We start from the raw sequence: 18,087 nt of genomic DNA, 5'->3' as shown, positions 1-18,087 counted from the left end.
TTGCGGTTACCTCTGACTTTCCCTTGTGACTCAAATGGGAATTCTCTGTGTATCTCCAGTGAGTGGTTTTCACACATTATCGTTAGCCTGTTTCAGTGGGTTGTCAATGGATGTTAAGTTGGAGAGTTCACCTATGCCCTAGCCATCTCAGCATCATTTGGGGAATAGGTTCCCTTCATTGTGCAAGTACTTTAAATGTTTCATCTGAAGAAACATGAGATACACGGCTTAGGCTAGTGCAAAATTGAAAGTGTGGAGACATAATATTCTGAACTTCCCTGAGGCAGGGAGTACTGTTGTATACAAAACAAAATATCTAGCTGTTTAGCTTTGTGATTCATGGGCAATATATTATTTAATACACCACTGCATAAGGATAGAGTGAATTAAAGGAACACATGATAGTTATTGAAGTCTGGCTTACCGAGTACACGTGACACAGATCTCAGGGCTATCGCAGACATATTGTCTAACTTGATCTCAACTCAGACTATCTTAAGAAAATAGGGCTTATATCTTACCTTGAAATAAGAGTGCATTATGAAATCGTTCCCTGAATCTTTTTTTTTTAATTTTATTTTTCTTTTTAGTTACATTTTGTTGACTCTGTGTCCCAGCTGTATCCCGCTCCCTCATTCCCTCCCCAACCCCACACTCCCTCCCTGGTCTCCTCCCTGCCCCTTTCCAAGTCCACTGATGGGGGAGGACCTCCTCCCCTTTCATTTGACCCTGTTTTATCAGGTATCTTCAGGGCTGGCTGCAAAGTCCTCCTCTGTGGCCTAACAGACTGCTCCTCCCCAGGGGGGGGGGGAGGGTCAAACAGCCTGCCCTTGAGATCCTGTTAGAAATAGTCCGTGTTCCCTGAATCTTAAAAGATGAGCATACATTTACATACATGTGAGCAATAGCTGTTAGTGAGGGGGTTAAAGCTGTGAATTTGAAGGAGAGCTGTCCACAAAGATGTCAGGCTTTTTTAAGAAAATAAGTCAATGAGCTTATGTTGGGTTTTAATAAATACATCATGGCACACTAAGTGAAAAGGGTAATTGAAAAATGGTGGATGAATGAGTTTTTTAAAACTATCTTTAAAACTTTTGTACAAATCTAGTTATTCCATAATAAGTGGTAGGTTTTGTTTTTCCTACATCACTTCAAGATTTATTGTAAAACGTTCAGTGATCAACACAGTGGGTATTAGTAAAATACAAACAGACTGAGGAAACATTGTAGCGCACCTGGAAATACACTGCTAGCATAAAATAATCTTTGGCCAAAGAGCCACTACTACACCGTGGAAATTACAGTCCTGCAAAAAATTCATGATGGGGCAACTGTATGCCCACATGCAAAAAGTTAATCTGTATCTGGAATTTCTACCTTTCAAAAACTGAAATAACTGGGTCATAGACTTAAATGTATCACTAAGTAACATTTAGAAGAAGCAGAAAAATATATATATATATGACTTTGGGTTGGTCCTTGACTTCACCCCTGAAAAAATAAACTGACTTATGGAACTTAAAAAAAAAATCTCCACTTCTGATGAGAACTGATAGACTAAGATCAGAAAGAAGAGGAGAACCTCCCCTATCAGTGGACTTGGGGAGGGGCATGCATGCAGAAAGGGGAGGAAGGGTGGGATCGGGAGGGGAGGAAGGAGGGGCTTATGGGGGATACAAAATGAATAAAGTGTAATTGATAATAATAAAAGAATATTTTTAAAAATCTCTAAAGGAGATACTGTCAAATGAATGAAAAGGTATATCACAGGCTTTGGTGAAATACTTGTGGAAGACATGCCTAAAAAAGAATTAGTATCCAACTATGTGAAAAACTCTTGAGACTTGACCAATAATGAAGACTTGACCAATAATGAAACAGACTAAAAAGCTGATTAAAAATTTGACACCACACTCATGGATCAACGAAGTAGAAAGGACAGAAATTATTGTCAGAGAAATGCAAATTAAAGCAGTAGTGAAATAGCACTGTTCAAATGGCCTTGAAGCAGAATTGATGTTATCAAAGGCTGGTGCGAAGGTGGGGCCACCGGAAGACAGTCTCTTGTTTTAAACTGATAGTAATGGTTTTCTTAGTCTCTTCATTGCTTGAGAATTTTACCCATGCATATAATGTAAATTGATCAATCCACTGACTCTTCTTTCTCTTCCAGCTCCTCCTTTATTTCCTTCAACACTTTTCCTTCTTAACTTTATATGCGCTTTAAAAAAAAAAAAAATCACCGAATCTCCTTGCCTATCTATGCCCCGTTAGGCAGCATTCAGAAGAAAACAGGCTCTGTATCTTCCAGCAGCCATCAGTTGTCATAACTTTCAGCTAGAGGTGGGGTTTCCTGAGCTCCTCCCACATGTTGTGATGTTATTAGTTTGTTTGTATACATACGGTCATATGACTGTGAGTTCATGTGTATCTAGTTAATACTGTTTTGCAGGCATCTACTACCTCTGGCTCTTAGAATCTTTCACCTCTTCTGCAGTAGTTTCTAAGCCTTGAGGTCGGGTTGTTGCTGTTGTTGTTGTTGTTGTTGTTGTTGTTGTGTGTGTGTATGTGTGAGTGTTTCATTTAGAGCTAAACACCGTCTAGGAGTTTTATTCTCTGAATGTTGTCCACTTGTGAATCTCTTTATTAATCATCAGATACTAGAGAAAGAAGCTTCTCTGGTGAGAGGTAGGAAAGGGACTAATTTATTGGGTATAAAATGATAACTTAGGGAGCAGTTCATCATTTTCATTCAGTCTAAGCTGTTTCTAAGTACTCACAATAAAAAGAAAGTACAGCTTAGTCACTGTCATCCCCAGAATTTCTGTCATCCTGAGAAATGGCATTTTATTGACTAATCAGATCGTCTTTTCCAGGTCATTAGTCTACAGACAGTTAAGTGTCAGTTGTCAATGCAGATACTTACTGTTCGTATGCTTCTCTTTAATACTCAGAAACCCAAATATGTTTCTTTATCTCTCTATTACTTGATGAAAACATGTCTTCATGGCATGCTCATTTTTTAAAAAATGGTAAGTAATTTCATCCAAACAGACTCATTCTAGAAGTAAATATTTGTGGGAATTTATTTGTGATGTTCTCATAGCTATATAGGTGTAGATTTGCATATTTATGTATCAGATTCACCATTTACAGTAACTGATATTTAGGATGTTACATAAATACACACGCTACACAGGTAGTAATGTTTTTTCTATGATTAGTTTTACTGCACTCTTTGATATCTTAAATACTATAAAGTAATAAAGATGATTAAAAAATAAATTATAAAACTTCATTAATAATTTGCATCATAAAATTCTCAGAGGAAAATAAAATGAACCCAAACATGTAAACTACTCAATAGGTCAAGAAGGCTATAGGAAAGGACAAGAACAGGAAAGAAAGAAAAACAATGCCAAGTACCCTACCAAGTGCCGAAGTATAAGGTGGCAGTTACAATCTAGATAGGTTAATGTTTCTTAATTATTGATGGGATCATTTTAAGTGTGTGTCTTGTGTTCTGTAAGCATCTCACTGTCTACATAGAAGCCATTGAGTGAACAGTACATTTATAAGTATTTACATTTTTTAGGCCATATCTTTTTTTTTGTTTGATTGTTTCTTTTCTTTCTTTGTTTTATGGCGATTGTGGCTGTGGTGGGTTTTAATTTAGGAGAGTTGAGCTGATGGTGCGGATGGGTAGACCTAGGTTTACTGCAATTTGTTACTTTCCAAGCTGCTCTTACCATCAGATACCCTCTTCTGCTTCATGGGATGTTAGTGGATTTAATTATTTAGAGCAATGGACGTGTGATTTATAATTGGGATATGGAAAAGTTGGTGGCCTTTTCTTGAAAAATTCTAAAGGACAGTACATAGTTGTTGCCTTCCTCTTTTCAGTGTAATTGAGACTTCAGGTTCTGCATTTGCTTAAATGGGTGTTAGAGCCTTTCCCTTTTTATTTCTCAAGGGTATCCTTGGTAGGGAGTGACTTTTATTTGCAACTTTTCACAAGGAGGATGTATAGTTTGTTTATTCTACTTATTCTCTTCTCTTTCCAAAAAACTGGGTGGGAATTAAAGATTGAATTGCATTCTCTTTGAAAATTAATAGAGGGATGCTGTGATTTGAATGAGAAATGACACCCATAGGCTCACATATGGTCCCAGTTGATAGTACTATTTGGGGAGGTCACGGAACCTTAAAGAGTTGGAGCAAGTCGCTGGAGGAGGGCTTTACCTTTGTAGCTTTACCACTTCCATTTACTGTTCTATGCTTCCAGCATGTGAATCTAGGGATGCGATCTCTCAGCTTCCAGTTTAGAATATTTTCGGCCATGCCTCCTCATTATTATGGATACCTAAATGAACTCTTTCTTTTTTTCTCCTCACAAGTTACTTTTGGTCATAGTATTTAACACAGCAAGAAAAAGTAACCAATACAAGGTATCACCAAAGACATCATCAACACCGCTTTGTTCACTACTACTGCCATTCAGTTTCTATATCCATGTAGGGAGAAAAATGAGAATTCCTGAAGTAAGTTAAAAAAATAATTTCAAGGTCTTTTAAGTATGAAACATATTTATTCCCATCTTGAAACTTTAGCTCTAATTTTAACTCATTATTTTATATGCAGTATGCACTCAAACATTAGAATCTAGAAGATTTCTGCTTAAGTATGTCTTTAAAAGAAGTAGTAAGTGTTTGTTAGATAATTGTCCTACCTAGTTTTATATCAACATCACACAAGCTAGAGGTATCTGAAAGGAGGGAACATCAGTTGAGAAAAATGCATCTGTAAGGTCCAGCTGTGGGCAAGTGTACAGGGCACCATCTTACCTAGTGATTAACAGGGTCTGCCCAGTCCACTGTGGGTGGAGCCATCCCTAGGCAGGTGGTCCTGGGTTCTATAAGAAAGCAGGCTGAGCAAGCCATGATGAGCAAACCAGTAAGCCCCACCCTTCCATGGCCTCTGCATCAGCTGCTGCCTCCAGGTTCCTGCCCTATCTGATTTTTTGTCCTGACTTCCTTCAGTGATGGACTACATCTCAGACTGGTACTGGACTCCATTTGGTTTCCTTGGGATTCTATTTTCTTTTTCACCAGTCATTGATGACAATAGCTCTTTTCCTATCCTCCCTTATACCTCTTAATTCCAGCTTCCACCTCTATTGGACTGGCAGATGTGTAGAATTTGGGTTCCACTCTGCGTCCCTCTGGGCATGTGCAGCTGTAACTCATGTCCTTGCCATGGACCTGTTGCCCCACCTGTAGCAAGAGGAAGACGACCTCAAAAACCCCTCTAGTCATCTAGGACTACCACTGAGTTCTGTTTGTTTGCCTGTATACATTCCTTTGTGTCAAATGATCTTGCATCTCAGCCTTCTGTGAAGAACAAAACAGGCTCAGTTCTATACCTCCAGAATAGATGTCCAAGCCACGATTCTTGCCTCCTTACACACATACTCTTAATTCTTAGTTCAGGTAACAAAGGACTTGACCTCAGCAGCTTGACTCTTTCTAAGGAAACAGAATATATGACCAACTCTTCCCCACCACTTTCACTTTAATCACTGTTGATACATGAAAACTAGGAGTTGTTAAAGGCCTTTTTGTTTTGCTTGTGCGTTTCCTTAGTATAAAGCAGACTTAGTATAAAGTATATATTCGTTAGTCTTTCACATGCAACCTAGAGGGAGAATGGCTAGAAGATAACATTTAAATGTTTTAATGGAAATCCTGTCATTTTACTGAAATAGAAAGATTTGCTTTGCATATTCTACAAAGTATATGACCTGTCAGAATCTCTTTTTGAACTTTGAAATAATGCCATGGCAGAGGCATTCATAGAGAATTGATGATCGCTAAGTAAACCAAGATTGGCAGCCTGTGGCGGGAGGGATTTTAAAAAAAAATAAGGTCAGTACACTCATAGGTGAAATCCATAGCCGGTAATAGGAAGTGAGGTTTCAGATTTGCTCTGAGCGCTGCAGATCACATTGTATTTGTTATTTTTTATTTTATGTATTTGAGCTCACATCATTTTTTATATGTGCTAATGGTGGCATTTGAAATTAAGCATTCTGAAAGTATCTGAAAAATGTGCTTTTATGTCTGAGATTCATATTGCTATTTCGAGCATGTAGGTTGATGTTACCTGTTAGTGGGCTGTGTAAAGTCACTTGCATTCTTGGCAACATCCGCATTTTTTATATAGACCAGGTGATGTGCATATAAAAGAATAGTATTTAACAATAATTGAGAAAACCAGAATTGATCACCAAGCAATTTTAGAACAAACTGATCTTATGAATTTTCCATGTCTATCTAGCAAATTTGTGACGGACAACAGGACTAAACCTCCATCTAATTTATTTCTTTTTTTTTCCTGCATTTTTATAATGGTGGAGTGGGCTGTGTAACCCTTTATTTAGTCCCCAGTATAGAGACTAAAGCCAAAGAGCAGTTAAAAGCAGAGGTACAGTAGATAGCTTCTGAGGAGCCTTCCCTAACCCCCACATCAAGCGCTAGTGTAGGGGTGAGCACATTGGTACAATTAAGGTGCTTATTTTATCCTTATTTCATTTTTATGTGAGGTCAGATGTTTTTCATTGCATCAAAATTAAGATTTTTGTGCTCATGTACATCTTTGATTTTTCTCAAGAGTGTTTATAGCCACTGGATTCTCAGACCCTCTTAGTCTGAGCCCTAGAAACTCCATGTCACTTTTCAGAGGACCTGTGAGGCGGGTCACTGCTGTAGGTTTCTGGAAGGAGCCCATTTGGTCATAGTTTTCATTGGATAAGGATCCTCTTTCTTCCAGGAAATATATTCACTCTTCAGAAGTTTCTTTTTTAACATCTAAGCTAAGTTCTACCAGAATTGTCCTAGGTGATTAGTTTTTGCCTGCCTAAATTTAGAATTAATATTTACATGTTTTGAGTTCCAAGAACAAATAATCCCATTTTCTTGATCCCCAGAGTGTCATAAAGTTTTACATTTTCTCAGATGTTACTCCTGGGCTCGTTCAGTAATGTTCGCAATTTATTTCCCACAGCATTTATTCGATAGTGCATTAAATCACTAGGCTTTTGTTTTAAAAGATTTTTGTTCTTTAGTTCCATGGGTGAGATATTTTTGTTTGTTTGTTTTTTTTATATTTTATGAAGAACTTGCTTTAATCTTTATTACAAGACACACCTTCTACTGATATAAATCTTTAATTTAGTTTGATAGGACTCATGTATACCCCAGTTAACATTCATAAGGTGCACGGTTCTTCCTTTGCTATATTTAAGTGTCTTCTATTCCTTAGTCATAAAACTAAAGACAGAATGCTCATGAGAAGGATAAAATAAAATCACTGACATTGTGAATAGCTAAGATAGTCATTGATCATCTGTCTCTCAGTACATTATTGATTTGACTATAGAATTTAATTACTCTTATATAGATTGCCATCAGAATGTTAACCAAAAGGCTGTTTTGATATGAAACAGCATAAAAACATGTTAAAGACACAATTCCTTCACTTTAAGCTTTGTTTAGGTTAAAGATGTAACTTTTTTAGGTGCCTGTAGTTACTTGTGTAGGGCTGAGGCCTCCTAGATTCTCTTCTGTTCACTTTACCATGTCCATCATTGTTGTCCCTTTCTCCAGGAAAAGGTTGGTTGTCCATCATGAAATGGCCAGTAACATACATGCAAGTAATGTTACACAGACTAAGAAGGCTATATTTAGGAATATGTATGTGTGTGCTTATACAAACATGGATATAACAACAGTGAATGAAAAAAAGAGGGCTTGTAAGAATTTGAAAGAGAGCAAGGAGGGGTATATGGGAAAGTTCAGAGGGAGGAAGGAGAAAGAGAAATGATGTAATTATGTTGTAATCTCTAAATATAAAGAAGAAAAAGAATGAATCTTTTTATTGAAAATAGATTTTTCTCTCATATAGTACATTCTGACCACAGTTTTCCCTCCCCCATCTCTCCAGATTCCCTGCTACTTCCCCTTTCTCCCCAGATCCACTCCTCCTTCATTATCTGTTCAGAAGAGAGCAGGTTTCCAAGAGATGAAAGTCAAACAGAATCAAGCAAGACACAATACAGAAAGGCAAAAGCCCTCATGTCAAGGCTGGACAAGGCCACCCAATGAGAGAAAGAATAAAAAAAAAAGTTAGAGATACACCCACTCGACTGTTAGGAGTCTCACAAGAACACCAAGCTAACAGCTACAACATCTACAGAGAGGACCTGGTGCAGACCCATGCCAGCTCCATGTTTGCTGTCTCGGTCTCTGTGAGGCCTGCTTAGATGATTTGGTGGGCCACGGTGTCTGGGTGTCCATCGCCCCCCTAACAGTCTTCCCTCCCCTTCTGTGTTCCCCATCTTTGAGAGAAGGGACTGGATAGAAACCTCAAACTAGACTTTACATAATGTCTGGCCATGGGTCTCTGTACCTGTTCCAGTGCTCCTGGGGGAGGCCTCTCTGATAATGACTAGACTGAGTAGAGTATCATTAGGAATCAGAGATGTTTGGTCCTACCCTAGGTCTCCGGGCTCTCCAGTCTCCGGTTTCTGGATATCCAGCCAGTACAGGACATAGGCTCCCACTCCTAGCATGTTAAAGCACACATTGGTTGACCGCTCCCATAAATTCTGTGCCGCCAGTGCCCCCGCACATCTTACAGGCAGACACACTGTAGGTAGTTTCATGGCTGGGCTGATGTCACGTTTCACTTTCCGTAGCCTGCGATATACCTTCTAGCACCAGAGAGACTAGAACTTGGGTAAGAAGGCTCCATGTCTACACCAGCTTGACATTTCTATGTGCAGTGAGCGATGTGGATGTTGTCTTTGGTGGTGGGATGCGCCACTGTCACTTTTCAGAGAAAGACCTTCTATTCTAGCATCAGCCTGTGTTGTTTAGGCATCTCCACAAGAATTCAAAAAAATGTCACACAGTCCCACCACCTGGCTGCAAACGTTGGCCGGTTCAAATTCCTTATCCTCCGCTGCTAGGAGTCGTTATAAGGGTTCCCTCATTGATTCCAGGAAGTCTCCACTGCTTTAGACTTCCTCAACCCTCAGTGCACCCTAATTCCAACTATTTCTCCCGCCACTCTCTTCCACCATTCCCACCTGTGCCTGATCCTACCCACTCTCGTCTTCACCTGCCCCCCCAGTCCACCCACAATATTTGTTCTATTTTCACTTTCTAGGGATGTCCATGTATTGTCCCCTAGAGCCCTCCTCTCTACCTAACCTCTCTGGGTATGTGGATGGTAGCTTATCACTTACTTAACAGCTACTGTCTACAGCTGGGCTTGATGGCACACACCTTTAGTTTAGTCCCAGCACTCTCAAGCAGAGGCAGGGAGATTGCTGTGAGTTCAAGGCCAGCCTGCTCTATAAAGTGAGTCTAGGACAGCCAAGTTTACACAGAGAAACTCTATTTCAAAAAAACCAAACAACCAACCAAACACACAAACAAAAAAATGGCTGCTGTCCACTTGTAAGTGAATACATACGACGTTTGTCTTTCTGAGTCTGGGTCATCTCACTCAGGGTGATTTTTCTAGCTGTCACCATTTGCCTGCAAATGAGTACTTACCCACACTCTAGTCAAGCTCTGCCTATGCCCTAGAGATACATAGGTGAGTAAGGCCAGTGGCGAGTCTAACAGAACACACAGATTGCAGCAATTGCTCAGTAAGGGTGTAAGGACGGAGTCAGTTTCCTTTCTAAAGTTTCCGTGTGTGTGTGTGCGTTGCACAGTCCTAGTTCAAATGAAAATATTATGTACACAGGAACTATCATTGTATAAAATTTTAAGATTTCTCTACCTATTTTTATTGATGTGTGTGTTGTTGCCACATGTAAGTGAATACTAAGGAGGCCAAATAAGAGCATCAGATCCCCTGGAGCTAGAGATATGTGCAATTGCTAGTCACCCATTATTTGTCCTAGGAACCAAATTTGCATACCTGGAAGAGCAGCAAGTGACATTAGCCATCTATCTCTCTCTCTCACTCATGGCTTCAAACACACATACGCGCATGCACACGCACACACACACACACACACACACACACACACACACACCAACACACAGATCTCTGATAGCCCTGCAAGAGTAGAAGGCATTATTAAACACATACAGACAGTCTCATAGTACAGGTATAAATGTACATTCTTAAATTTATCATGACAGTAAAGATTCCAACACTGCAAAAGTATGAGCAATGACTTCTTAGAGGCGCATGCCCTGGACATTAAGGATCTAGCTTTGTAAAAACAATAACATACCATCTACCATGTTTCAGCGAGGCAACCAGACACTGACTGAACACTAATGACATTACCATCACATATCAAACTATCTCGGTGAGATATCAGGTAGAATTCAATGTAGCTGCTTCAAGTGTCATTGGCTTTACTGATATGAAGCAGACAATTTTTGTTCATCCAAATGGTCCAATATTAGCACTTTCATACAGCTGAACTTGTATGAAACAGATTGTGTTTCAGTACAGTATCAGGCTTAATCTTAATTAGTTTTCATGGCTTCATAAAAAAGAAAATAAACATGTACTGGTGTGAGGGAGGGCTTCATAAGATTGACCATAATCTCTTAAAAGATCAGTGATTTGCATTTCCCTGATGGCTAATGAGGGTGAGCATTTCTTTAAGTGCTTCTCTGCCATTCGATATTCCTCTATTGAGAATTCTCTGTTTAGCTATGTTCCCCAATTTTTAATTGGATTACTTGGTTTGTTGCTTTTCAGCTTCTTTAGTCCTTTATATATACTGGATATTAGCCCTCTGTCAAATAAAGGGTTGGTGAAGATTCTTTCCCAATCTGTAGGCAGTCGTTTTGTTTTGATGACGGTGTCCTTTGCTTTGCAGAAGCTTTTCAGTTTCATGAGGTCCCATTTATTGATTGTTGCTCTTAGAGCCTGTGCTGTTGGTGTTCTGTTCAGTAGTTGTCTCCTGTGCCAATGAGTTCTAGGGTCTTCCCCACTTTTTCTTCTAATTGATTTAATGTGTCTGGTTTTATGTTGAGGTCTTTGATCCACTTGGACTTTAATTTTATGCAGGGTGATGAGGATGGATCTATTTGCATTTAATTACATGTAGCTATCCAGTTAGAACAGCACCATTTGTTGAAGATGCTGTCTTTTTTCCATTGTAGGGTTTTAACATCTTTGTCAAAGATCAGGTGTCCATAAGTGTATGGGTTTACTTCTGGGTCTTCTGTTCAGTTTCATTAATCCACCATTCTGTTTCTATGCAAATCAAAATGACCCTGAGATTTCACCTGACACCCATCAGAATGGCCAAGATGAAAAACTCAAGTGACAACACATGCTAGAGAGGATGTGGAGAAAGGGGAACCCTCCTCCACTGCTGGTAGGAATGTAAACTTGTACAACCACTCTGGAAATCAATCTGGCGCTTTCTCAGACAACTAGGAATAGCACTTCCTCAAGATCCAGCCATTCCACTCCTAGGCATATATCCAAAAGAGGCTCAAGTACACAATAAGGACATTCGCTCGACCATGTCTGTAGCAGCTTTATTTGTAATAGCCAGAAGCTGAAAACAACCCAGATGCCCCTCAACTGAAGAATGGATGTAGAAACTGTGGTACATCTATACAATGGAGTATTACTCAGCAATGAAAAATAAGGAAATCATGAAATTGGCAAGTAAATGGTGGGAACTGGAAAGGATCATCCTGAGTGAGCTTTCCCAGAAGCAGAAAGACACACATGGTATATACTCACTCATTTAGACATATAATATAGGATAAACGTACTAAAATCTGTGCATCTAAAGAAACTAATCAAGAAGGAAGACCCTGACTAAAATGCCCAATCTCCATCCCAAAAGGCAAAGAGGATGGACATCAGAAGAAGAAGAAAACAGGAAACAAGTGAGGAACCTACCACAGAGGGCCTCTGAAAGGCTCTTCCCTGCAGACTATCAAAGCAGATGCTGAGACTTATGGCCAACTGTTGGGCAGAGTGCCTGGAATCTTATGTAAGAAGTGGGAAATAGTAAGACCTGGAGAGGACACAACTCCACAAGGAGAGCAACAGAACCAGAAAATTTCAACACAGGCGTCTTCCCAGAGACTCATATTCTAACCAAGTACCATGCATGGAGATAACCTAGAACTCCTGCACAGATGTAGCTCATGGCAGTTCAGTGTCCAAGTGGGTTACATAGTAATGGGAAGAGGGACTATCTCTGACATAAACTCTTTGGCCTGCTCTTTGATCACCTCCCCCTGAGGGGGGAACAGCCTTACCAGGCCACCGAAGATGACAATGCAGTCACTCCTGATGAGATCCGATAGACTAATATCAGAAGGAAGGAGAGGGGTTCCTCCCCTATCAGTGGACTTGGGGAGGGGCATGCGTGAAGAACTGGGAAGGACGGTGGGATTAGGAGGGGAGGAGGGAGGGCTTTATGGGGGGATTCAAAGTGAATAAAGTGTAATTAATAAAAGTTAAAAAAAATCAGTGTTCTCTATGACCTGATAACCTCACACACTAGATCCTTTCTCTTAAAGGTCCACCATGTCCCACTACTCCCCAGAGTGAGACTAAGCTTGCCACAGTTGTATCTTTTGGGGTTACACTCAAGACGTGCAAATCACAGCATCTGGGTAGGAGGAGAAAGGAGTGCTAATTTTGGCAGATTCTGCAGGAACATTATCAGGTTCTTTCTCTGTATTGACTTTTCTCTAACGCTGATGGTCTGGTCTGGATCCTGCTGGTTTGTAAGAGATAACCACTGCTCAGTGCTGGGAGATTCAGCTTCTCTATGCCACAGTGCTTGGTTCTTTTCAGGTTGTATTGAAATGCTTGGACTGAAAGGGCCTCAGCATGTCCCTTTTGAGCAGTTCCCTACCAATGGTTTGTTCTGTCATTTCACCCTTTGTTTTTATGAATGATTGACTGTTTAGTAATGAGAAAAAAATGAATTCCTTATATACAAAAGCAACATGCTTTTTATTATTCTTTTCCACTCAGAAGGTCACAATGCACTTAAGGTCTACCTCGAATTTTCTACCCACATTTGAGCCTGTGGGCAGCCAATCCTGACAATCTAGGTATATTATCTCTCCCTCTCATTCCCACGTTTCTTTCTCATTCTAGTCTGTCTCCCTTCCATTATTCTTCTCCTTTCTATTTTCCTCCCCCAATTTCCTTTTTCTGACACTTTTTCTATGACAAAGAAATGTCTGTGGTGCGCAGATTTTGGATATATGCCTAAGAGTGATATAACTGGATCTTGAGGTTCTATTTCTAATTGTCTGAGAAAGTACTAAATTGATTTCCAAAGAAGTTGTACAAGTTTACATTCCCACCAGCAATGGAGGAGGGTTCCTTTTCTCCACATCCTCTCCAGCATGTGTTGTCACTTGAGTTTTTGATCTTAGCCATTCTGATGGGTCTAAGGTGAAATCTTAGGGTCGTTTTGATTTGCATTTCTCTGATGACTAAGGACATTGAGCATTTCTTTAAGTGTTTCTTTGCCATTCGATATTCTTCTATTGAGAATTCTTTGTTTAGCTTTTTACCCCATTTTTTAATTGGATTACTTGATTTGTTGCTGTTTAACTTTTTGAGTTCTTTATACATTCCGGATATTAGCCCTATGTCAGATATAGAGTTGGTGAAGATCCTTTCCCAGTCTGTAGGAATATGCACAAGTATACAACAGGGACGTTTACTCAACCATGTTTATAGCACTTTATTTATAACAGCCAAAATTTGGAATCAACCAGATGTCCCTCCATGGAGGGATGGATACAGAAATTGTGGTACATTTACACAATGGAATACTACTCAGCAATTAAAAACAAGGAAATAATGAAATTTTCAGGCAAATGGTATGAACTAGAAGAGATCATCCTGAATTAGGTAACCCAGAAGCAGAAAGACACACATGACTTATAAGTGGATATTAGACATATAATATAGGACAAACATACTAAAATCTATACTCCTAAAGAAGCTAAACAAGAAGGAATACCCTGGGTAAGATGATTAGTCCTCACTCACAAAGCAAATTGGATAGACATTGGATGTGGGAGAAAACTGGGAATAGGACAGTAGCCTACCACAGAGGGCCTATGAAAGACTCTACCCATGAGGCTATCAAAGCAGATGCTGAAACACATAGCCAAACTTTAGGCAGAGTGCAGGGAATCTTATGAAAGAAGGGGAGATAGAAAGACCTGGGTGGGACAGAAGCTCCACAAGGAGACCAACAGAGCCAAAATATCTGGGCACAGGGGTCTTTGCAAAAACCAATTCTCCAACCAAGGACCATGCATGAAGATAACCTAGACCTCTTGTTCAGATATAGCCCAAAGAAGCCTAGCCTCCAAATGTGCTCCTAGTAAGGGGAACAGGGCCTGTCTCTGACATGAACTCAGTGGCAGGCTCTTTTATCACCTCCCTCTGGAGGAAATGCAGTTGTACCAGGCCATAGAGGAAGACAATGCAGCCAGTCCTGATGAGACCTGATAGGCTATGTATGGCCAGATTGAAGGAGAGGAGGACCTCCCTCTTCCAGTGCACTGGAAGAGGGTCATGGGACGAGAAGAGGAAGGAAAGGTGGGATTGGGAGGGAATGAGGGAGGGTGCTATAGTTGAGATACAAAGTGAGTAAATTGTAATAATCAAAATAAAATTTAACAAACTTCTATCTACATAAGAAACTAATAGAGTATAATGAAAAAGAAGTTTTTAAGTGGTTAAGATATAACAGTTAAATTGTATAATGACAATTGCATGAATTGCGTTTGGAACATTTCTGCCTGAGTGATTAATATATGGACTTTCAGAATAAAGGTTAGGAGCTTGGAGAGGTGGCTCAGCAGTTAGGAGGATTTGCCTCCCTTGTGAAGGGAGTTTGGTTCTCAGCACCTTAACTGTAGGCTAACACAACTACATGCAGCTCTAACTCCAGGGAACCCAGGGGCCACACACACACACACACACACACACACACACACACACACAGAGAGAGAGAGAGTTTTTTAAAAATAGAATGAAATGTATAGACCACACATACGGGGTTGGATGTATAGCTCAGTAGTGGTTTACATCACAAGAATGAAGAGGCCCTGGGTTCAGTTGCTAGTACTGGGAAAATAAATAACAAGAGTGCTAAACTAGTGAATATGGCGTGCTTCTGCTGCTGTGCCAGAATAATCAGTGCTTTAGTAGTTCCTGTCCAGTAACTGTATTATATGAAGGAAACAAGATACTTTCTTAATTTAAGACCCATTAGCATAAAGATAGGAAGATAGATGCTGAATGTTGGACAAGATTTTTTACCCTGGAGAGTTACCTGCTTTTCCCATCATGAGGTAAACTTTACTTTCACTATTACTTTGGTCTGCAGAAGTTGCTTATTACCCTTTCAGTTCCAAGATGACACTGGGGAATAAGCAATATCATACTTAAGTTCTCTGTAGCCAGTACTCACTAGATGAAAAGAAACTGCTGTTTTTGTTTAATGCCAGGGTGTCTTACATTTCCTGTGAAAGTTTTTCATGGTTTCATCCATTTATCCTATTTGTTTTTCACCTTGCGAATTATTTATAGTCTGTTTGCACTCTCAATTTACACATTTTTGAAGTTGCCAGACAACTCTGCCTTTGCTACTAAATATCTGTCACCTTTCTTTGCTAAGTATGAGTAAACTGAGAGGAGAAGGTAACTTCCTAATTGGGTTTTGACAAGCTTATTTGAAAAATTAATTCAGAATAGTAAAAAGTGATAGATACTGTCAGATATGCTGAAAATGTGTTGCAGGATTGGACATAACCTGAGTTTGAAAGGAGAAGGTACAAGGTACATCCATTAATTAACAAGTCTTATTCTTGCTACACAAAAGTCTTTATTTTGCCATTTTATTTGTTAAAAAGCCCCATTAAGGTGACACATTTTGTGGGCTGTTACAAAACAGAAATAATACATATAAATGCTATAGAGATTTTATTGTGTCTAAAAGGCATATGTATATTCTCAATGGAGACTAAGTTCTGTTTAATTTGTTTTAGATTTTTTTTCTTGTAGAAAACCTATTTCCCCTTTGGTCTTTTCCTTTTTTTTTTTCCTTTTGCTTCCAAGGAGCACTGCTCTGGGACAGCTAATAGTCTTGGTCTTGCCTCTCCGTCTGAACTCCTCCAGATAGTTAACTGGGGTTACAGTTGGTTAGAGAATCAAGATGGTTTCCTCTCCATAGGGCTTTTAGCTGACTCAGAGACTGCTTGTCTGCTAGCTCATCTGCTGACATGGACTGTGTCTAGGAGTAGGTGAAAGTGACATTTACCTGCTCTGCTGGATAGTCTTGTGTCAACTTGACACAGGTTAGAGCCCTTTGAGAGCAGGGAACCTCAATTGTGAAAATGCCAAATATGAAGAGGCTGTAGGCAGGCCTGCAAGGCCTTTGTTGTTGTTGTCATTGTTAAGTAAATTGATTTTCTTTCCTCACATAATATATTCTTATTATGGTTCCTCTTCCCCCTAACTCCTCTCAGTTCTCCATTTCCCATCCCATCTGGTTCCACTCCTTTTCCATCTTGCACTAGAATACAAATAGACTTCTATGTCAATATAATATAACTATAACAGATATTATATATAATATAATATAATATATGATATAATATGATAAAAGAAATGCTAAGACTTTAGAATATGACAGAAGAAACAAACAGAAGGAAAATAGTCCCCCCCACACACAAAAAAAAAAGACACAAGAATCATTGACATACCAATTTACACACTCAGGAATCCCACAAAAATACTGAACTGGAAGCCATGATACATTTACAGAGGACCTGTGGGATAAAAATGGAGAAGAAAAGTTGTCCACTGTTTGTACAGAACCAGGCAGCAGAAGCAGCATGAAACATGTTTTCCAGTGGTTGGTGTTAATGCGGGCCCCATCATCTTCATAGAAAACTAAAAGTTTCCTGTTAGTAATGGTAGAAAACTGCCAAGAACATGGTTGAGCAAATGTCCTTGTTGTGTACTTGAGCATCTTTTGGGTATATGCCTAGGGGTGATATAGCTGAATCTTGAGGAAGCATTATTCCTAATTGTCTGATAAAGCACTAGATTGATTTTCAAAGTGGTTGTACAAGTTTACATTCCTACCAGCAGTGGAAGAGTGTTCCCCTTTCTCCACATCCTCTCCAGCATGTATTGTCACTTGAGTTTTTGATCTTAGCGATTCTAATAGGTGTAAGGTGAAATCTCAGGGTAGTTTTGATTTGCATTTCCCTGATGACTGAGGACACTGAACATTTCTTTAAGTGTTTCTCTGCCATTCTATATTTCTCTACAGAGAATTCTCTGTTTAGCTCTGTACCTCATTTTCCCATTTTTTAAAATTTATTTATTATTTACACAGCATTCTGCCTGCACGTGTGCCTATGCACCAGAATAGGGGACCAGATCTCACTATAGATGGTTGTGAGCCACTATGTGGTTGCTGAGAATTGAACGAAGGGCCTTTGAAAGAACAGTCAGTGTTCTTAACCTCTGAGCCATTTCTCTAGCCCTGTACCCCATTTTTTAATTGTATTACTTGATTTGTGGCTGTTTAACTTCTTCAGTTCTTTATATATTCTGTATATTAGCCCTCTGTCAGGTATAGGGTTGGTGAAGATCCTTTCCCATTCTATAGGCTGTCATTTTGTTCTAACGACAGTGTCCTTTGCTTTACAGAAGCTTTTCAGATTCATGAGGTCCCATTTGTTGATTGTTGCTCTTAGAGCCTGTGCATTTGGTGTTCTGTTCAGGAATATTTGAAACACCATATTCAGTAGATCTCAGAAAAGTTTGAAGACCACAGTCTTCATACCTCACGTACACAAACTTTGTTCCTAGTTACTCGCTTCAGACTCAAACCTGGCAACATGTATAGGAAGCTAGATGAACTTATTTCTAATTAGTTAGTACTATGCATGACTTACTGATATTGTGGTAGAAAGTTTATATATATATATATATATATATATATATATATATATATATATATAT

General features: G+C 39.4%; 1 protein-coding gene across 8 annotated transcripts in view; it reads left to right on the top strand.

The window, feature by feature from the left end:
* Positions 1 to 18,087, top strand: part of Cadps2 (calcium dependent secretion activator 2) — a 486,122-nt gene that overhangs the window by 127,980 nt on the left and 340,055 nt on the right. The gene's annotated exons all lie outside the window — the stretch shown is intronic.

The sequence above is a fragment of the Psammomys obesus genome, unplaced genomic scaffold, assembly GCF_907164565.1.
Source record: "Psammomys obesus unplaced genomic scaffold, mPsaObe1.curated_primary_1811, whole genome shotgun sequence".
NCBI classification, from domain to species: Eukaryota; Metazoa; Chordata; class Mammalia; order Rodentia; family Muridae; genus Psammomys; species Psammomys obesus.
Note: the sequence above shows the minus strand (reverse complement) of the source record. Positions and strands in the feature narration are given on the sequence as shown.